The sequence below is a fragment of the Mauremys reevesii genome, linkage group 5 (genome assembly GCF_016161935.1).
Source record: "Mauremys reevesii isolate NIE-2019 linkage group 5, ASM1616193v1, whole genome shotgun sequence".
In the NCBI taxonomy this organism is placed as follows: Eukaryota; Metazoa; Chordata; order Testudines; family Geoemydidae; genus Mauremys; species Mauremys reevesii.
In genome coordinates, this window is record NC_052627.1 from 50,096,460 (window position 1) to 50,119,030 (window position 22,571).

The following is a 22,571-nucleotide window of genomic DNA, read 5'->3' on the forward strand; positions in this document are numbered from 1 at the left end:
ATTAATATCCAGAACTTTGTCCCACCATAAACCATACCCACTTAAAATCCCCCTCATTGGGGGCTTGGAGAAGGGCATTGATCTCAGCTGTAGTTACCAGGGGTTGCTCTCCTCCATTAGTCTGTTCCTGTCCTACTCCACCAGCTCCTGCTCTAATGAGCAGTTACCTGGCCACTTCTGCAATTTCCGTTCTGCTTCCATCAGCTGGATAGGGCAGGACCCTGTGAAGTCATTTTAGCAATGTCACCACCAACAGTCTAACTGGGACTCACCGAGGTCAGTTCTGCTCCATTGGTCCTCTCCAGCCAGCCCTTGATGTGGATACAATTCTACTTCTGCTGGTGTGCTTGATCCAATCCCAGAGATTCCTTTGTCCGGGGCACAGAGTCTCCAGGTGAGGAACCAAGAGTGAAACAATTTCCAGGATAGCATTCTTACTTCCAGGACAGAGTTCTCTCCTTTGCTGATCCTGAGCTTTGAGTCTATTACATATCAAGTCAGGGTGACCTCTGACCCAGGGCATATCCTGCACAATTCCTATGCCATTTCATGAGTATAGTAATGATAATCTACTATCACATTTACTCATCAAAACTAACAAACACCAACCGAAACAAAACATAATAGTTTTATGATTTTTTTACCCATAATTTCACCTAAACTGGCCAGAGCTGGCTTTTCCCCTAGTCCCAAGAGGGGGAGCAGAGAGCTCCATTCCTCTGGCCTTGGGGTTTATACAACAAAATCCATTATTTGGGGTTTCTCCAGGAGGATAAGCCCAGTTTTAGATTAAGGAGGGAACAGTGCTTCCATCTAAAGAAAGTAAATTTCTCCTGAAGTGAAGGCTTTATTTTTTTTGCAGGAAATTTTACACTGAAAACCAGGAGTAACCAGCTTACACTAGCAGGGGCAATGCTTACAATCTTACAGAAGTTGGACAATCTACCATGATGGGCTTTATATGAACTAATAAGAAGGTGGGTTAGGAAAACTGAAAATAATATAAAGAGGTAGATGAAAGTACTCTATTGGAAAATAGACATACTATAAAAATCCACAAATGCAGCCTGTGCTGGAAGACACAAAGAATTAACACTGTAGGCCTCTGTACACCCAGAAATAGTACTCTTCTGCATCACTTGTGTTATCTTGAATAAAACATTTACCTCTGTTGGCACAGCACACACCTCTCTATGCAAATCATTCCTGCCAGCACAACACAACATAGTGCCACAATTAGCTAGATGACCAAAGTAAAAATAAATAAAAGTGCTCGGTAATGGAAGTTCTACATGTGGTTCTCAACTGCAACTAGTGCCGTTCTGGCACTGCCTTGGACATTTTCAGATATGCTCATCTTTGTGGTAGCTGCTCCACAGCATAGCAGGTGACTGCATTTGCTTCTTTCTGTTTGCTTCTCTAGATTCCATGGAATTCACCTGAACAGCAAAAAGTAGACTGTTCTGAGCCAGAGAAATGGGTTGCTGTTAACTCAAGTGGACATTTGGTAAACAAAAAGTTCAGGGCATGGCCTAATGTCTAATGTCAGTAAAGTGAGCAGATGTCTTGGTACTGTAACAAGGGAGATTCACCAACCAATGTTCCAAAACAACAAAAAAAGAATGCATAGCTGCCCTAGGAGACGTTGATAATTCAGTGGAGGTTATGATCTCCCTTTTATGGACAGTGAAAATAATGCCCAGAATAATTGATTACGTTTAGAACTTAGGTTAAGCATTTAACAAGATAATAATTACAGCAGAATCATGGGCTAGATGAGGATAGCTTCAGACATGAATAAAATAAAGAAGTCATTTCCATAGATGCAACATTTACAGAGGCCAACAGGGAATGTTTTCTCATCCCCAAGAACACTGTGTACAGAAATCACTGAGAAGATTTGTTGTTACTGCTGCTTCTTTTTTTTAAAAAAAAGAACTTGAAATTAATTTTGAGATCATCAGTGAACCAGACTGACACATTTGAGACTGTTTAGACACAGAATATGTATAGTATGGTCAATAACAGTGCAAGCTTCCTGACACTTTAACATGCCAGCCTGCAACCTTTCCTTTCAGGGACCACCTCTAGGGGAAAAAAGACATTTAGTCTTTATACACGTTTGACACTTGACCTTTTCCCCTGAAAATGCAAGTCATGTTTCAGCTTGTGTCAAGTGAGATGGTAGTTGTTGTGATGTGAATACCAGCCCAATAGTAACAGGGCTGGAATCATCAGGTTTTTTTCAAGTAGGTTAGTAAGAGCCATCAGTTAATTAGTAAAAACAAGGTCACAGAGGAGTGACCTTTCTCTTCTTCACCTGCTGATATCAAGAAATCCAATTGGGATAAGTCCCTAATACATCTAGCAAACTAGGATCTTATAAAAAAATGTACAATTCTAACGAGAGATTTTGGAGATCCACGGATCATTCATTACTTATTTATTTTATCATGTCCAAAATTGTGCTAGACACTGTAAGAAGAAATCAAATGATGCAGTTCTTGATCAAAAGACCTTACTAACCAAGGGTCAGACCCTGCAACTCCTGCATACAATCCTGCCTGCAGAGATTGAATTGCACTATCTGGCCCTAAATATATGTCTAATATAATTAAATAGGATGAAAACATGGAGGTGGAATTGGGTACAGCTGGATAAAGTTAAAAGCAACCTGATTATGCAGTTATTCAGTTGTGCATCTCAATAGTTCAGGTATTTTATATAAAATAGTGAATTTATTTAGAAATGAAAACATATGAACACATTGAATTATATATTGTGGCAATGCATAAGTAGAGACTTTTCAGGAGGACCTTCATGAGAGCTTGGCACAGAAAGAAGCTTGTATACAAACAATGTCACAGAAAGACAAGAAGAGCTATTTGTACATTACAGAATCATTACTTGTAAAAAAAAACACATTCACACTCTGTCTCTTTCAGACAGACGAAGGATCAAGGCCTTCACAAACAACTGCATCCAGAGAGGCGTTTAGAATAGTTCATGTGAGCTACTGGCTGGCTGGATAAGTTGACTGGAGAAGAATAGTTACTGTTAAGGTGGGGAGTGTTTTTCAGTCATCCTAAGCCTCCATTCCAATGGCACATCTCCAAACATTTATATTCAGAGATTGAAAAGACTGGGACAGGTTTGATTTTGAAGGTCTCTAGTTCTTGTCACTCAAAATTCAGTGACTAATTCATAGTGAATTATTTACTCAACCGACTTCATCTGTCTTTCCGTTTTTGATTATCAGACAAGAAGCTGCAGATGTCCTTACATGTGCTATTCATTTAACTTACAAATAATTTCTAGAAATCTTTTCAAACAAAAAGGAAAGTCAAGTCATATTTATAGGGCTGAACTGCTCTAGAAAAATACATTTTCACACAAGAGTAATAAACAAGGAATAAATAGGAATTTACATAACTGTTTTTGTAAGAACACATAAACTGTATAAAATTATGATGAATTTTAATAGTCTCTTCACCCCCCCCATCATAAAGAATGAATGATGTGTTCTTTACATTCCTCATTTCCTCCAAAGTACCAAACACTGAAGTTTACTTTTAGTGTTTGCCCCTTATCCTGTTACTACAGGTAAATAATATTAACAAATTCCTGTTCCCATTAAATGGAAATCAGGTTGCTAACATTTTTGAGACATTGTATCACAATCCAAAAATTAATTACAAAATTAATTTTCTTTACATGCCTGACAATGATAATGGGTCATTTTCTGTTTTATAGTAATAATGGAAAAGATTCCCAATTAAGTGTACTTGATGTTGATAACCTATGCTAGCAGTTCTGGGTTTTTTGCTTACTTTGTTATTAGAATGACAGCAAACAATTCAGTTATTCATGAAAAGTACTTTCTCATTATTTGCAAAAGGATAAAAATAAATAAAACAAAAATCAAGCCATTGATAACCTTTAAAAGCCATTTTTAATGTTGTTGCCACTTATACCTTGTTACCAGGCTTATTTATGCCCACTTTCTCTTGAGAGAAGTTTTGGTTTGCACACAAATGGATCAATCCATATAGCGGTGAAACAAAGCAAAAGACAAAAAATAATGTTGCATTATAACAGAGACCCAGCTATACCAAGAACATGATCTATCAGAGCTTTAGTAGTGGAGCTGTGAGATTGAAAGCACTGACAATTTGTGTGAGTTCACCTAACAAGTCTGTTCAGACAATGGTGCCTGCCAAATCTGCAGCTCCAAGGGAGTCTCGGGTCACTGCTACTCCACTGAGGCTTGTATAAAATTTATGGCTGAAGATCCAGTACTGCCTGCTGAGCTGCTTCAGGTAAATAGAGCTCTTTTAAGATATTAACTTCAGCCCCTTAAGGACTCAACCTCACTCTATAGCAGCCCTGGCTAGGGTTCATCACAGATTTCTCCCAACCTGTTTAAAAGGAAACTTCAATCCACTGCAGTCCTAAGACCCTACAAAACTTAATACACTAGTTCTATGCACATTGCCCATTCTCCACCTGTTCTCCAAAGAACTGAATCCACCCAGCTGGCAAGGCATGGGAGCTTGGTGCAGGAACACAGATGTGGAAGAAATGATTACATGCATTGCAGCAAGGGCTTTAATTCAATATCTGGAAAGGAGTGTCCAGATGTATCAGAAATGGCTGTGTTTACACTATCCTCTACCTCTACAGTTTGAGTCTAAACAAGCCCAGAGTGAAGCTCAGCTGGAAACATAATTTTTTCCTCATTTCATATTAAGCCATGACCCTCTTCAAGAACTCATGGAGGACAGGTTGTTCCCTGAAACTAGACCCAGGTTCATTCATAAGATCTGAACCTCGGCCCAAATTTTGCCAGAAGGTTTGATTTTCAGATTTGTAACAAAACCAACAAAACATGGTTTCAAGTTTTGCAGCTGAAGGTTTGCACGTTCTCTGGAGATATTTCAGCTTTTTCTGTATGTATCACTATACTTACTGGTTTCTTGTCAATTGTTACATTAAGGCTTTGAAGCATTGGGATTCTGACAGTATATCTACACCGAAGTCAAACACCCATGATTGTCCCAGGTCAGCTGATTTAGGCTAACAGGCCTGGGGCTGCAGGGTTGTAAAATCGCTGGGTAGACATTTGGGCTCAGGCCTGAGTTCTGGTATCCCCTGAGCTTGAGTGAGCTGACCTGGGCCATCTGCAACCGTACCATGGGTTTCCTACTGCAGTGTAGACATACCTTCTTTAAGCACAGGTTCACTATAACCAAAATTGCTATCTTCCCATTGCACTATAGAAAGAAATTTTCATTCTATTTCACTATAAAAGGCTCCATTATATCCAACTTCACTCTACATCAGTTCATCAGTTTTCTTCCAATGTGCACAAGAACAAAAACATAATGTTGCTGAAAGTGTTTTTGTTCATCTACACAAGCAATTAAACCATTTTGAACACGAAAGGAATGTACTACTGACAACCTTCTTCTGCAAAGGATCAATTCCCTAGCATAGATATGGCTAAAGGGTAAACTCTTACATAGATAAATCAAGATTCTCCTGCTGATCTGCCCTTCAGAGCTCTATTGCACTTTATGCACTGTTTTATCCATTGACTTAAAGAAAGTTCTATATAACGAATGTGTGCAAAGAAAGGCATAGCTTGAATGAGAGAGGAGAATGTTGTTTCTAGTTTGCAAGACTTTTTCATTAATAATGCAGACACTTTGCATCAACTATATTTTTTCATATAATTCAGCGCAAACAGGAAAATATGTATTTATTTCATTGCCTTAATTTTTTTTCTTTTATGCTCAGCCCTGGATATTGGGCTTCTCATTGTTACAGTTAATGTACATCTTGATGGTTTCATATGGTGTCTGCAAGCCATCAATATGGGCACACTCATCTACAAATAATGTATGATGGTGGTACAGCAAATACGTGGAGGTTTCTTTCGGAATAAGGCTTCCAGGTTTGAAAAGCCATTAGTTGGCAAAAGGGATTTCTGAATGAGACCTGAAATCAGTGCAGGATTAGATAGATATTTGTGCCCCTATATTCTAATAAATTTGCATCAAAAACCAAATAACATACTTCAAAGCCATCATTCTTATATCTGCATTATTTATAATAATCCTTCCAAAAGATAGAGAAGAACAAGAATAGAAGTAAAAGATTTTTCATAGCTTAACACGGTGCCCTATATATAGACACCTAAATAAGCTTGATTTCATCTAATATTTTCAGGAAAAAACAGATTTAACTTATAAAGGAGATATGTTAAAGCTGAAACAGTGCAACATATCTCGATGCTTCTAATTTCTTGCGTTTGAATACTCTGCAATTTTCTTTGTAACTGACCACATTCTAACAAATAAAAAAAACCCCAAGCATCCTACTAATCAAGGTGCAGAATGATAAAAATAGCAAACCATTTTCTTATAATATGGACTATATAATAAGGCTACATTAAAGTATCTAGCCCATATCCTCATCCCTGCTTCACTTACTTTTTGTCAAAGTCAGGGAAAGAGATCCGAAATTAGCCTTATCTTTCCTGGTAGAGACATCATGGACAATTTCACATCAGGCATAAAGCTGCTGTACCCAACTCTTACAAAAACATACAACCTAACTTCCAATGCTAGGGGAGTTGCTTGGCCAGTAAGTTGTGCTGAGGCCATCCCCAGCTGGCAGAGTTTAGAGCAGTCCACAAGCTGCTCTATATTCCATCTGGGCTGAAGTAGAAACATCTAAAAAAACCAGAGAGCCATAACTTGTTCCTTTATAGTCCTCTTTCTGCTACACCAAGTAGATATCAGCCCTTGAGACTCAGGGACTGTCTTTTCAGCCATTATTTTAGTTAGAATACACTAATATCATACTGTAATTTTAAAAAATCAGCTAGAATAGATTGATAGATAGTGGTAGATTTAAATTTCACCAGAGTATCATGACCTTTTTCTGCTTTCATTTGGAAGCAGGTATAGCTTTCATTCTGGGAAATACATGTATTTGCAATAAACCAAAGGCAGGTTTCCTTGGACAGTTTTACTCTATTATTAGGTTTTGTCTATTAGAAGGGAGTTCCTGAAGAAAGTAGGCAGTCTCCTCTTTCCCTTCTCCCTGATTCTGGTAGTGGAATTCTCTTATTAATTGTATATTTAGGCAGAAGGGAAGATTTCCTTTGGAGGACAAGATCACAGTTAAGGGGTAAGCTGAGCTCAGACCATCTCATTAGTAGGTGATGAGAAGCACCTAGCTTCTCAACAAATGGCCTTTTAGTATTTGATTTCTCTTCTTTTACAAGGTTGGCTATATGCTCCCAACTACTCCTTATTTTCTTAGCAGTTGCTCCTTTCACTAAACAGTCTTCATCTTTATCTTGGTCAGGAGTTTAGGGGAGGAAATGTCTCTACTCCTCCATTCTGATTACACAGCTGTAAAATGCTAAAGTCTATAGTCAAGTTTGAAAATGAGAAGACCCTAGATAGCTACATGTTTAAGAGAAAACAACAATTGCAGCTCAAAAACATGCTCTGGGAGATCATTAGCACACAAAAGGAAAGTTCAGTAAAACAAACCCATCTCTACTGGCTCAGGTACATTTAAGGAGTTTTATTCTCTCTACATTTGAAACAATGACTGATGTGAGGAAGTGGTGGTGTAGAGGAAAGGTATGAATCAAGTACTATAAAAACATGATCCAACTCTGAGGAGGGTAAATAAGAGAGAAGTAATTCTCAGAACCAAGTGGTTTTTGTGTCTGAAACCTGTCCTGTTAATATCTGCTTGGTTCTACTACTTGTTTTTCTCTTTAATCATTTTTATTGTCTTGGAATTTTGTTTATGAAGCTGGAATTTAAGCTATTGAGGCTGGCTCCTGAAAGTGTTAATCCTAGACAGAAAAGGAGAAGCTTTACAGAGAGAGATATATCTATATCTCACTAGCTTACAGTAAATCAAAAGCAAGCTAGCTGCTGTTGTGCAAACATTCTAAAATAACTTGAGTTTGAGCTCAGACCAAGTTTTGGAAGGAGGAGCAGCAGTTTGGATACAGCACATATCAAAATTTTTTTTTTGCATAATACCCAAAATAGCTCTTAAAAAAAAGGAAATTAGAAATAGTCTCCCTCCTTGGGATGGTCTGCATCATGCAATTACTCTAGATATAATATATGTTGAGGTCTTGGCCTCTTTCCTGTATTAATTTACCATGTTTCTGAAAACCCAGCACTTTTATGTTTAATTTCTGTTAAAACCAAGAGTCCTTCCCTCCTTCAATCTCTCATTTCAGAAAGGGATCTGGGGGTCATAGTGGATCACAAGCTAAATATAAGTCAACAGTTCATGTCTGCCACACCAGTCACCTAGATACCCACAAACTCCATATCTTCTTGGTTCTGCAGGAGAATCCACTCTAGAGGGTTTTGAGAAGGAGAAGCTGCTCCACTAGCCTAGCTGAAGGGGAGGGGACTTGGGCCGAGATCTTCGAAGGTACTTAGGCTGTGATCCACAAAACTCCTACTCACCTGTCACCTAATTCTGTAGGCACCTAAACTTATTTGGTATCTAAATTTTCACTGTACAAGTTCCTTAGTTGCCCTATGTTTCTGCGCACAACACTGCAGTCTAGATGCCTGGGCACCTAACTCACTCATAAGCCTTAGCACTATTCCTAAACTAGGTGAATACAAGTATTCCCACCTATCTTGCCTGGGGAACTCAAGTAGGGTGTTCAGAGTGTCACAGTTCAGGGCAACTGCACCTGTATTCCTTCTCCATCGACCAGGAAGGGGGCCCATTCTAAGGCTTCCAGCTATCCAGCCATCACCTTTCTGGAGCAGAAACCCATGTCTCTCTCCCTCCTGAATGGGGTATTTCCAAGCATAACAGTTTCTTGCCTACACTGTGTTATTTCCAGCAACCCAGACTGAGCTTTGCTGTCTTCTCAGAGATTATAAACAGAGTAATTGCCCACAGTTATAAATTACTACACAGTTTTTTTTAAGAAAGCAATGTTTTCTTAAGGTGAAAGCATTACTAAGAAAACATATTAAACACTAAAAGAACTTCCACATATGCTAACAGGCTTTGATCAACTCCAGCTCCAATAGGAGCTCTGGCAGGTGATCAGTCCTTCCAACAATACCAACTGGTTTTTCTATGGTGAGAAGTTCATAACAGCTATTAGCTCAGAACAAGCACCCATACTGTGTAAATCAGCCTGTTTCTTTACACAGCGTAGGCCTTTGATCTTGTCCTCATATAACAGGTAATCAGAAGACAATAGCCGTGTCCTCAGGATGTTGCACAAGTGGAGGATTTAGATTTACCTCCCCCAAGAGATATTCTAGGAACCCCATTTAACTTTGTTTATCCCCCAAACTCTTCTTGTCTGGCACATTATTTCCGATAAAACTTCCCAGAGTTTACCTTGGTTATGTCTATCCCCTAGAGAAGTTACATACAATTCCACAATAATTCATAAACTTTACATTTTTAAAACAATGGACTCCAAAGCTATTTAACCTTAATTCAAGGAGGTTTTTCAAGGCTATTTATTGCAGGAAATTGCCACATCTGTCACACAGATCACACCTAACTCCACACAAAAAGGCCAAGTGAGGCTGCCTCACTTATAAGCTTTCTCCCAGTGGTTAGGATACTCACTGAGGATTTGAGAGACTCCTGTTCAAGTCCCTCCTCTGCCTGATGAGGAGAAGGGATTTAAACAGAGATTTGCCTACCTTTTAGATGAGTGCCCTAAACACTGGGCTATGGCATATTTTGATGCAGGGGAGGCTCTCTCAATCTCATCTGTTGAAGTTGCACTGTGTACTGACTGATTAAATCTGCATTGGATCAGAGAGAGAATGAGGATGATGCTTTAGTCTCTTAGGGTATTCACCAGAGAGCTAGGAAATCCCTTCTCCTCATCATGCAGAGGAGGGAACAGAACCAGGGTCTCTCTCAACCTAGTGGGTACACTAATCACTGAGATAAAGGAGACTGCCTCTTCTCCTCACTGCACTACCCCCAGCTATTTAGCATGGAGTTAGGGATGCATCACCATTGTTCTGATTAGAAATAGCTTAGGTGCCTGACTCCCAGAGAGGGTATTTAACTCCTTGAGAAGGACAATGCTTAGGATACATCCCCTCTCATGAGCATGTGCTATTGCTTAGCTTAAGCTGGTCCACACCCAGCATCCCAGTTTTTGTGGATCCCATTTGCAGGTACCTCATTGCATTGTATAGAGAGTCTAGGCTCCTAACTCAGACTTTGTGCATTCCAGTGATTTTCAAGGTGCCAAAAGTCCCTTTGTAGATCCGGACTTTTGTATCCCACAGAGCCTCACTCCAGCAGCCTCACTGGGGAGAAGAGTGAGGAGCTGAAGCCCTACAGTCAGCAGCTCTAGTGGGCTGTGTAAGTATGTATGTGTAGGGTAGAGATAACTCAGACCCCATGTCCCACATGACAGGAGGAGGAAAAAGGCCCAGAGCCTTGCAGGGATACCATCCTACGATAGGGCAGAAGGTCCCGGCCCTGAAGAAAAAATGCTGCAGGCAGGGCAGTAAGATCACCAAAGTCACCTCGTTTAGCGATCATCAGCTAAAGAAAATATGAAGAACATGTTGATGATGAACTAATAGTAAAATTATATTAGTAACAGAATTATTTTCAATATTAAACAAATAAACAAACACTGATAAAAACCTAGATTGAGAAAACAGAATAGGGAGGAGATGATGAAAATAGCCATGTGAGTAGGAAAAAGGATTTTGTCTCAGGTCTATAATCCTGATGTTCATGAGAGTTCATACCCCTTCCAAAATAGTCTTGCACTCTCTAATGTATTGTATAGTTAACAGTGTAGTATCATATATAAGATGGGTTCATTATTAATGTCTAGGTTTTTTCCTCAAAATTTGCCTAAACTCATTTATTATTACCAGCATGCTATCGGATATTTGATAAGGATAAAATGTTGCACTGTCTACCTGTAAGCTACACAATGATGAACTTTGATTTACTAATTACAAGTCTTTGTTTCATGGAGATGAAATGTATTATATTTGTCTGTTACAGCTGTCCCCCCGCTGCATCTTTTTTTTTTCTCGCCTTTCTGCTGTTCTGTGTGGCCGCCCTCCCAGCCTTGAGCTAACAAAAGTCACAGCCTGGCCCTGCTGTTCATGGAAATGACTTGTGCAGACTAACTGGAGCCATTGCTCTGCTCAGGGGAGGGGGGCTTTTGGCTCCTTTGTTCAGACCTGGGCTCGGTGTAAAGGTGCTCTGCCCACGTATGCAAGACCTAATATGGCCACATAGCTAAGTGTATGAGTAATGCCTGTGGCTTAGAGCTTGCCCAGACATGTTCTATGCCTACCTGGAGTTTTTCCCTGTGTCTCCTCCCCTGTGACAGAGGAAGCCTGTCAAAGTTACTGGTGGGAAACCGCCAAAGTTTGCCTTTATAACCAGACATTTTCTGATCAGACCTTGGAAAGATTCCTGCATTGCTGCCTGGTCTGATCAGCCAGGGGTTCTGGGGGTCCTTTCTCCACTCTTGTTTTATTTTTGAGCGTACCCCCGTTTTTAAACTCCCCTCCCACGGACAACGAATTTTGCCTGGAGATCTCCTGATTATTGTGAGCGAATTGAGTCCTCTGATGCTGAAACTGCTGTGCCTGCTTCTGCCTTTGCTGCTGTCCTGGGGATTGGTAAGAACTCCCTCTTGCAAACTCCCCCTGTCCTGGCTGCTGACTCTGTTTCCCCAGCAGACAGACCTAAGCTAACTCCGTGGTCAGTGCTGATAGAAATAAACCTGTGCCACTGCCAAGCTGTGCCTCCCTGGATTCTATCCTGGGCAGCCCACTTACAGTTGCCCCACTGCTGCAGCCACACCCTTGGAGAACTACCCCTAGTATAAGGTGCACCTATTAGGTTAGGTTTAGCCTTTAGTCTAGATAAATTGTAATTTCATTTTGCATAGCTGTGGTTAAGTTAGGTTTAGCATTGTACTCTGTAAGTTAGGCTTAGAGAATTGTTGCATTGTGTTTTGTTACTTGCTAATTTGTGTAGTCTTGGTTAAATTAGATCATAGATAAGATTTTGCTGTGTTCTGTATGATTGTAATTAAGTCTGTCTTCTCACTGTCAGCCCCCCTCCCCTGAGCTTTCTCTGTGTCTCACTGAGTTTAAATCTCTAGCATAAAACCCCATTGGTTACTTTTTCCTCTCTGATACACCTCACATTCTACATTTACACCACTGTGACACATTTTTATCTAAAATTGTTTGTTATTTAACACATTTTTCCATAACTGTTAGTTGGTTATATGCTGCTGTGACACACCCTTTACATAGAAAATTGTTAGCTACCTGTTACATTTATACTTCAGTGTTAATTGGTTACCCACTGTATTGTATCCTACTGTATTGTACCCCACTATTGAAACCCCCTTACTGTTCACCAAAAGAAACCCCTCCCCAATTGTCTACCTTAACAAACCCCATACCCCTCACTATTGAATTTTCCCTGTTTTTGCATTTTCTTAATAAAGTTTATTTTGCACCCCACCAGTGCAGTAATTGTCCCCCAAGATCCCCTACCTGCTGGCAGGGACAATATTATTCTGCTCCTTTACATTATATAATTCAGTCTCTAAGAAGACTGTTTGACACTGTTTCATAAATGAACAAGAAAATAAATAACTGTGATCTCACTCAAGGGTTAACATTGAGAGCTTTAACAACCACAATGAACACTAAATTTCATACAGCAGCTTTGGTTGGTATGAAACAAATCATGAGAAGTTACTTAATGCTGATCATGGTGAATTCCAAACTGTGCCTTCCACCTTCTACATAATAGGCTGTTTTTACACAAAAATGGAAGACTGTTTTTATGTGGCACAATAACCATAAAATGAATGAAGGTGTTTCATGGATATTAGGTGTTTGCAAACATAGTGCTTTATAAAAAATATTCCATTAAGAATAAAGATCAAATACTTTCTACAGAAAATAATGATAGAATTGAATATTGAAGGTGTCAGGTATGAAGACCACATGGTTATTGTGAGAAATAACATTTAACCTTTCTCTTGTGGCTAACGGAGGCCAATGCAGTATTTTATTATCAACATTGGCAGGTGATTTATTACCACTGTTTCTACTCCAGTAAAACTGCATTAGGTTGTGCTTGATGTATCATTTGTTATCTTCAAATTCCCCACACACTTTCTGCATGCATAATCTCTTTCTTGTAGCACATTTTAACAGAAAATGGTAAATATTTAAACCATGATTCCAGATTCATCAAAAGCTAGGGGGATAAAATACAGTAACTAAATGGATTATTCCAGATAATACCTGATGCTAGCATAAAGTTCTCATCTTGTGAAGAGTGATGTAATACATCTAAACTATCAGTTATGCATAATAGTGCATTACTGTAGATTCCGAAGTGATAGAGAATAAATCACTAACAGACTTCAGTGGCGAACAAAACTTTGTGAAATAAATTCAGGTCAATTATCAGTACACCAGTTCCTGGTGTCACAGTTAGTGGTTTTAAATCACAGGAATTATATGCAATTGCCTTTTAGATACACCAATAATAGATTCTTTGGGTGAAATCCCAGCCCCATTGAAGTCAGTGACAAAAACTGTCTATGAAACACAATATAGTTGCAGACTTTCTCCCAGCATTGTAGAGCTAATCCGTTAGCCATATTTGCATTTGGACTTAAGTAGTACTGGAACCTTATTGTTCATCAAGGTTTGTCCACATCTTTGTTAGAAACTTTGTTTTTCATGGGGGAATTGTAAATTGGCTATTGGAGGTAAGATTGAGCTGAAATTTTGCTGAGATTCTACTTCAGATGCAGACTTTCTCACCAAAACTTATTTCAGGAGCTTTTGCATAGTTAGAGGGAAGGAAAAAAGTGTATTGATTCTGGATGCCGTTTTGCATCACTGTTCCAATAACTGGTTTAGGGTTTTTTTCAGGCTCTACCCCATACTGTATATGAAAGATCCTCATTTGTTATTTTCATAGCACCGTAGATATACACACCGTTTCACAAATCCTGAGTTTACATTCCTGTCCCACAGATTCCCACATCAGTTAACTTTAAAAAAGACAAAAAGCATGACTGAGACCATAGTCTGGTGGGTCTGCCCACCAGCTTGAGGACAACACACTCAGCCATGTCCAACTCTAGTTTTGCCTTCAAAGCAGACTCTTTTATTCCTCTCTTACACAAACCAAAAAAATATGGCAAAGTACCTTAGCCTGAGCAGCACAACATGGTCAGACAGCTGGGCAGACAGCCTGCTTGCCCTGAGCAAGCTGCTCAGAGATGCGTTTGTCTCCCCTGGCCCTCATTCCTTTACAGAGCTGGGTCCCCACTTGTATCTTCAATTTGGGAATCTGAGCCAGTCATTAGCGCTGCTTATCTGGATCTATTGTTTCCCAAAACCTGCCTGATGGGTTTCTCCTTAGGCCAGGGCTTGCTGCTCCCTTGCTGTGCAGGCCCTTAAAGGAGCAGACCACCCTGCTACAGAGACTCTCTTTGCAGTCCTTCTGAGTTGTTCCTAAATGATTATGGAGTAAAATATTGGATTCCTTTTCACCATATTCTCAGTGTACTGCTTCTTCAGTGCTTTGGCATTTGCTGGCAGAAGGTGTGATGGACCAGTCTTGGGATCATATCCAAGCTTTCTCTCATGGGAGTGCATGGCACTAACATAAAGCTGCTCTCTGTACTTTTTAACGTAGGTTTCACTGTACTTGCAATGTCTTGCCTTAAATGACCACTCAGGACCACTCAGTCAGGTTTAAGAGTAAGACATGGCTTTGCTGACAGTAATAGAGGCTGTCTGGCTTTAAACAATGTATTCTCAGACCTCTGGCACTCTCAGCAGCCTCTGAAACTGTTGACCAAGGTGCCTATGTCATTCAAGCAGAGACCTAGTAGAACTAACAATGGTCTCCCAGACAGATCTCCAAAATTTAAATGATACTTGCTCCTCTTTGCCAAAACCATTGCCAATTCACTCTCATAAGGATCAATACATTCCCCATCTACATTGCACTGCTTCAAAAGATCATGACACTCCAAGGACTTCAGTGTCACCAGTATGTGTATAAATCTCAACTACATGACTCCCCTTTACTTCAGTGGGAGCCATAGATTCTAGCCTGTATTGTCAGTTAGAACAAGACATCTTTTTACTTTTGAAAATTGAGCATGATTGATCAGGAAATCATTGAGAGATCATTACAGATAGGAACCTACTCCCTCCCATTAAAGAGAGTCACTCTTCAGAAGAGAACTGTACATCTGTAGTAAACACAATTTTGGTTGGGCCTTTTCTGGGTCATTTTGGAATGCTTTTAATTTGTGGATATTATTTTGTTTACCTGTATTTTATAAAGAAGCTTCCACCAAAATTAAGCTTATCATTAAAAAAATCAAGATAAAGAAACATTAATAACTACAAGCTGTCAGACATTAAGAAGCAGATAGATACAGAGAAATGTACTCACGTAGCATAACTTGTTTTGCATTATATCTGAATAGCTTTTATTAAGGATTGTCATAAGTGACACAATTATTTCTGAACTAGCTTGCTTCCTTTTATCTTATTTTTAGCATAATTACCCGATAATCTATTAGCTCTCTGCTTACAGTGTTGCTCTTCACAAAGCTGAATGCCAAAACATCGCAAGGTTAAATTAAAAATGTATATATAATTTCTTGGGCAATTGAAAAGAGTATTTAACAAAGAAAATGCCATATGTGTCCACATATTTTCTTAATTATTCTGTGACATTTTGTTTCTCTTTTCTGAAACGAGCATATAAGGAGCATCAGCAATTCCTCAAGCATAACTTCTATGCTACACACAGAGAGAAGGGAGCACAGAAGCACCATGCACTTATGTCAGTGAGAACAAAAAGTTGCATGTTTAGTTTCTTAAGGGATTTAAAATAAGTGGATTCAAAATGGTGACTATCAAATGAATGTCACTATTTTCTAGTTCTTAAAAATCTGAATAATTGTAAAGATAAAAAATTGGCAGTAAAGGGTTATCCCTTGATTGTTTTCATCACACTTGTCATTAACTCTTCTCAAATATTTATAAACAGATCCTCTGGAATTTATTTTTGGACATCTAACACATCTCAAACCACAGGCACACAATTTAACAAAAGCATTACATCTGAATCCTCAGGTGTTCAGGAGCACCATTCGGGGGTGGGTGAGAAAAAAGTGATGTTCCTTCATTTTTCTGGTGCCTCAGTGTAGGGGATCATCTGAGGGCTGCTTCAGACTCTTCATAAGTTTGAGCAGACTCAGGGCTAGTCTAAATTACACCAGCTTTTACATCAATATGGATCTCTGACAATAGCCTCCAATTCCTTTCTCTCTCTCTTCATCTTTCCCACCTATTCTCCCTTACCTCTCTCCTCATCATGTTAGGTTTAACTCTAATTTTTGGCAATTACTCATTCTGGACATAAGGGGGAAAAATAGAGGGAATATTGCTAATTACGTCCTAACTGCATCTCAAGTTGGTCTTCATAGCAGAAGAGTTATTTTTTATTTTTAATAGTTATCATCTTTAATACCAATCTTTAGCATGGATGTATTTTCTATTGATTGGGCCAACACTGGTCAAGGGATGCATAATTGGAGGATTGGGCCCATTATCTCTTTCTTTTGGTTAGGTTATTTTGTATTGTTCCCAGATATTGTCAAACTCTTTTTTTCCCCTTCCGACCAAACACATTCATCTTTATAAACTCAAAGAATTAACAGAACTGTTTTCAACACTTTTATTTTCTTTTGTTAGAAGGAAACAAGTAGGATTGTCAATTTAGGTTGGATGTATTCCTGGAGGTTTCCTCATATGACATAATCTTTAACTAAAGATTAATCTTTAATTCCTGGAGGCTCCAGGACAATCCTGGAAGGTTGGCTACCATAGAAACAAGAACATTCGTGGAGTATTAATTAGTATAAATCCAACTTTATTGTTGCTAACCTTCTTTTATATTTTAGGATCTTAACGTGTTATGTTATTTTTAATCATTGCTGAACAATGGATTTGCTTTTTTTCCCCATTAGTAAAGATGTTTTCTCATCTAAGTGCAATAAATCTGATCAAGATGACAAAGAGTAAACACTCAAGTCAAAATAATATACTGGTTTGTGTTTATACTCCACATTTTCTTTCTAAAACGGTGGTCAAAATGATAGCAGTACAAATACATATGCATTGCATTGCTGTCGGCAATCTACTGGTCTCAGCTTTTCTGTTAGAATACTGTCAGAATGGATCTTGCATCTTTGGATCTTGTTTAAAATGTGGTTGCATTCCAAAATTTACTGTAACAGTGGCACCATCATTTTGCAGGGCCAATCTGAGACTGGAATGAACTTACTCAGAATGAAGGACCACCACAAACCTCACCACCTTTCACTCCCAAAGCAAGGCACATTTCTGAGGCAAATCCCTGAGGGAAGCTGCCTGGAACCCTGGGCAGGGGAGGCAAGAGGACAAAACCGTCTGGGAGGAAGTAGCACAAGAGAAGTTGAGACGGGACTGTGAGACAGAGGACTTAGTCTGAGGTGGGCAGAAGAACTACTGGTTTAGGTTTATTTGAATGTATGGTGTGACCTTTTGTTAACCCAGAAGGGGATTAAACTGGAGGGCCAGTCTATGAAGGACTTAAAGAGATGCAGGCCATTGTGGGGACAAAAAAGTGACTACTAGAGGTGAAGTCCATTGCAACAATTTCCCCAGGCATGAGGGGCAACATAGCAGTGATGATCCACAATAACAGAATCTTCTATCATGAGTAGAGCTGATTTTTAAAAAAATTGAAATGCTATATATGTACCCCCTAAAAATTTCAACCTAAATTAATTTTTTCATGGAAACCTTTAATTTTGGTAGCCTTTTTAAACAAAAAAAAATGTACAAGCATCAAGGTTCTTTTGTTTTGATTTTTTTTCTTTTTTTCCTCTTCCATTGCTTTCCCTCTAAATGGAAAAAAGTGTGCATTAGAGAGGGAGGTAAGGAAGAGATGGGGCAAAAGAAAAACATTTTTTTTAAATACAAAACACTCTTCAGCTTTGATTTTGTCAAAAAACTGAAATTTAGTTACATTTTGCATTAAATGGTTTTTGTTGTTGTTTTAAACTTTTCATGGAACATCTTATTTCACTGTATTTCTGAGTATGCAGAAACAATATTTGAGAGTAATAAAAGAGTATGATAATGCACCCTATAAATACACTTGTAGTAGCTATAGTCACACTGAGATTTACCCAAGCACAGCACAGACATATAATTCTAGTGAAACCATTCTTTCTTTACATCAAAATATTGTACATCAAAAAGTGTTTAGCAGAGCTGAATGAGCTCTCTAATTCAACACAAAAAAAGTTAATGAAAATTTTAGTGCAAATGTTCTACCAAATTTGGTCAAATGTTAGGAGTTTTTCAATCAGTTCTAATTCAATGGGATTTGAAAGTCCGAAAGAAAAATATACATCACACAAGAGGTTTATATGCCCTCTGAACTGCAGAATTCTGCTCCACTAAGGTTACTTATACAGAAAGGAGTTGGAGAGTCAAGCAAGAGTCATCTGGGTTTGGTACATATTATCACAGGTCAGGGCCAGTCTTCTTTGGAAGAGGACCACAATGACAGTGAAACAGTATTGCCAAAAATCAAGTCTGTCCCTGCCAAAAATCATGAGATTAAAATGTCACTGCTTTTCAGCTAGCCAAATTAATAATTATGTTGGAGGGTTTCTTAAAACTTTCCTTCAGGCTTTTGAGCCTTTAGGATTCACATAGTTAAGCTTTTCTCTGCACACATGAGGGCCAGGAACTTGTTTTGTTTTAAAGAGGAAGACAAAACAACACAGGGCAGCTTTGCTTTACTGCAGGAATGGAGTCTGCCTATAAACCACAATACCATAATAAGGGCTTGTTTTCCTAATCAAGTATGTGCATCAAAATAAATGTTTGAATTTTACATAGAAAGCCCATTGAAAATACTTGCCGTATTCAATCTAAACCAGTAGTGGGCAATCCGTGGCCTGGGAGCCACACACGGCCCATCAGGGTAATCTGCTGGAGGGCTGCCAGATAGTTTGTTTACATTTGCACAGCTGCCCGCAGCTTCCAGTGGCCGCAGTTCGCCATTCCTGGCCAATGGGAGCTGCGGGAAACAGGGGCCAGCACACCCCTACAGCCCGTGCCGCTTCCCGCAGCTCCCATTGGCTAGGAACGGCAAACCGCAGCCACTGGGAGCTGCGGGCAGCCGTGCAAATATAAACAAACTGTTTGGCAGCCAGCCAGCAGATTACCCTGACGGTCCATGTGCGGCCTGTGGGCCACAGGTTGCCCATCACTGATCTAAACTATTTATTCTGTTCAGCTAAATAATTAGTTTGTAACTAAATAATTGTACAACAAACATCAACAGGACCTCTTGAGTGATTAAAGAATGAATGAGGTGTCCTTTGGTACCCTTTGATTTAAAATCGGTCTGGAAAGGCATTTTTCATGATTTTTTAAATAACTATTTTGCTTGTTTATAACCCACTGCAAACTTGAAATTCTGCTGATGAGCATAGATGTGTTGTTGTAGGTTTGCTCTGAGTGCTAAACTGGTGGTGTGTGTTTTCTCTTTTTTTCTTTTACCACTCTTCCCCCAAAATAATTATTGAAGCATATATTCTAAGTGAAATTATCAAGACCTACACAGAATTTGCAAATGTTTGTTTTAAGATGGTTAAATGTGAAACCTAGCAGCTTTCCTTTAAGAAAAAAAATCCTTCTTTTTATATAGCTGGCAATAAAATATTTTTTAAATTTTTACTATTCACAAATACATCACTTGAGCTGTGTTTTTTGAAGTTTGGCAATAAACTGTCTGATAAAATGAATGATTATGTGAAAAAATGGGTAAAAGGTAAAAGGGCAAGAGGGGGATTATGACAAATTGTATCAGGTGTTCACCCAAGAACATTTCTTTAATACTGGCTGAGATGAAAGCAGAGCTATCATAGGGGGAAAATGTCCTGACACTGCAGGTGACTGCTCGAGCAGCTGATTTATATGGGCAGGCCAGAATGGGTCTTGAAAAAAAGCCTGAAAAAGAAGCATAGAGACCTATTGTAAAATTTGTTTATGGGAGGGAGGAGGAGAAAGTGAAGCCAAATATACCCCAAACAGGTACCCTGGCCTTACAACCCCTGGCCCAGAATGTGGGTCCAATACAATGCTTTGAGTATGGCTCTATTGAGTACATGAGGGGAGATTGCCACAAACTCAAATTCCATCCTGCCCAGGTTAACACCGTTATAGCGAACTCAGTAAATCCAAAAGTAACGGAGGGATATTACTAAACGTTGTAAAGTCTGCATCTATTGAGGTGGACAAGATGTTCAAAGATCCCAAAGCAAAGGGCAGGATAGGCCAGGCCTGGAGAGATACTGGTGCACAAATTATGCTGGTTAAAAGAGAGATGCTCAAAAAGCCTGATGTGCTTCTAGGAGAAAACATAACACTGTGGTTTGGAAATTTTTGAACTTACAGTACCCTTAGCCCACACAGACCTGAAGTGGAAGGGAGTGAAGAAGGATTTGAAAGAGGGAATTTGGGATGGTATACCTGTAGACATTTTGGTTGGAAATGACATATCTATATGTGAAGTTATTAGTGTGGTAAAAGTGTATACTCCAGAAACCCCTTTGCCTGACCCACGGGAGGAAGAGACAGATATTTTGTCTGCACTGCTGGATGGGAACACATTCCCAGAAAAGGGTATTACCACTCTCACTGAAGTTTCCCTTCAAATCAGCCAGAGGCAAGCAACCTTTGTTACTTGCTTTTACAGATCCAGACTAACACGGCTACCCCTCTGATACTTGACAACCTTTGTTAAGGATCAGAGAGAACATTCGGAAAGCAATTTGTGGCAATACCCCTATAAAGTATAACAAGGGGAGGATTTTCTGGAGAGAGTAGGTTATACAGAGAAGCCCCAGTGGAAAAGAATAAGGGCCCTGGGGCATAGGTATGGGAAAGAATACTACCAGATGGGACTTGCTCAGCCACATAAAACAGATTGTATTGTTTCCCTTGGGTAATTAATTGAGAGTAATTCTCCAAATTAAAAAGGAAGAGGGAGGGAAAAAGAGAATAGTTTTACAGGAAATTACTTCATATTGGATACCTAGTACAGGATCTATGATTAGCAAATGCCTCAGTCTCACATAACGACAATAAATATTCACAAGGCATAGAGATTGCTGCCTGCACAGAGCACTAGTAATGACAGCTACTGCAGTGAGGCCTGACTTCAATATAAAATCTGGAAAGCAAATAATCACTTGGTTGGGAATTCCCTTTGCTGATGAATATGGTGCTCAATTCACTTCCCTGGTGAGTTATTATTAGATAGCACATTGTTATCAAATAAATAGTGCTATTTTCAGCAGGACCCGTCTATCATTGTCATATGTGCATTAATCAGTAAAATACTCCTATTCTCCCATGCCGTAGATTCGCTCTAACCTCCAGAAAATGCATGGTCTCTGGAGATGATGCTTTTGTGTATTGTCCCCTCCAGGAGGCTGCACCAGTAGCAGAGCAGAATAGTTACGGGAGAGGCAGATGATCTCTGGGAAACAATACAAATGTTTCCTGCAGATTAGATCAGATGTATTACCCTAGATCCACAGCACAGGTGGAATGTGAGTCTGGGTATGGCTACACTTACAGCTGTACAGCGCTGGGAGTTACAGCTGTCTTCGTACAGCTGTGTAGGGAAAGCGCTGGTGTGTGGCCACACTCACAGCTACCAGCGCTGCAGTGTGGCCACATTTGCAGCATTTGCAGCGCTGTTGGGAGTGGTGCATTATGGGCAGCTATCCCAGCATTCAAGTGGCAGCAACGTGCTTTTCAAAAGAGGGGGGTGGGGTGGAGTGTGACAGGGAGCGGGGGAGAGAGAGTGAGTGGATTTTTGGAGCCGACACTGTGTATCAGCTCCCTGCCTTGCAAATTCTGTGTCGGCTCCCTGCCTTGCAAAATTTGACGATTTCCTCAACCCCTCATTCACTCTTAACTGCAAATAGCCTGCAGACCAGATAAGCAGCTGCTCCAACGGACTCCCTTTCTCCCCCTCCCCACCCCCACTGTTTCTCTCCTCAAGCAAACACTAGCTGTAGACATTCATCCTCCTGCCTGCCTCATTCACAGCAAACAAGAGCTGTGTTTGTTTTTTAGATAAGCAGCTTCCAAAGCCCCGAGTTCACAACAAAACAAAGAGAGGCATCATAACAAAACAAAGAGAGTAATTTAGTTAAAAGCATTCTGGGATATCTCCTAATACCCTGGAGGCCAATAACAGCACAGGTGTGTGGCCACACTTGACGAGCAGCGCTGCATCACCAGCACTGCACTCATTATACCCCAAGCAGACCAGGTGTACAGCCAGCACTGCAGCCAGGGAGTTGCAGCGCTGGATGTGCCTTGCAGGTGTGGACAGTT

At 39.7% G+C, this 22,571-nt stretch overlaps 1 long non-coding RNA gene across 1 annotated transcript; it reads left to right on the forward strand.

Annotated features, from left to right (window-relative positions):
- Window positions 1-7,325: 7,325 nt before the first annotated feature.
- LOC120406922 lies at window positions 7,326-18,499 on the forward strand. Its single transcript, XR_005599663.1, has 2 exons — window positions 7,326-7,586; window positions 17,415-18,499. It is a non-coding gene; the product is annotated as an uncharacterized LOC120406922 (long non-coding RNA).
- The last annotated feature ends 4,072 nt before the right edge of the window (window positions 18,500-22,571 follow it).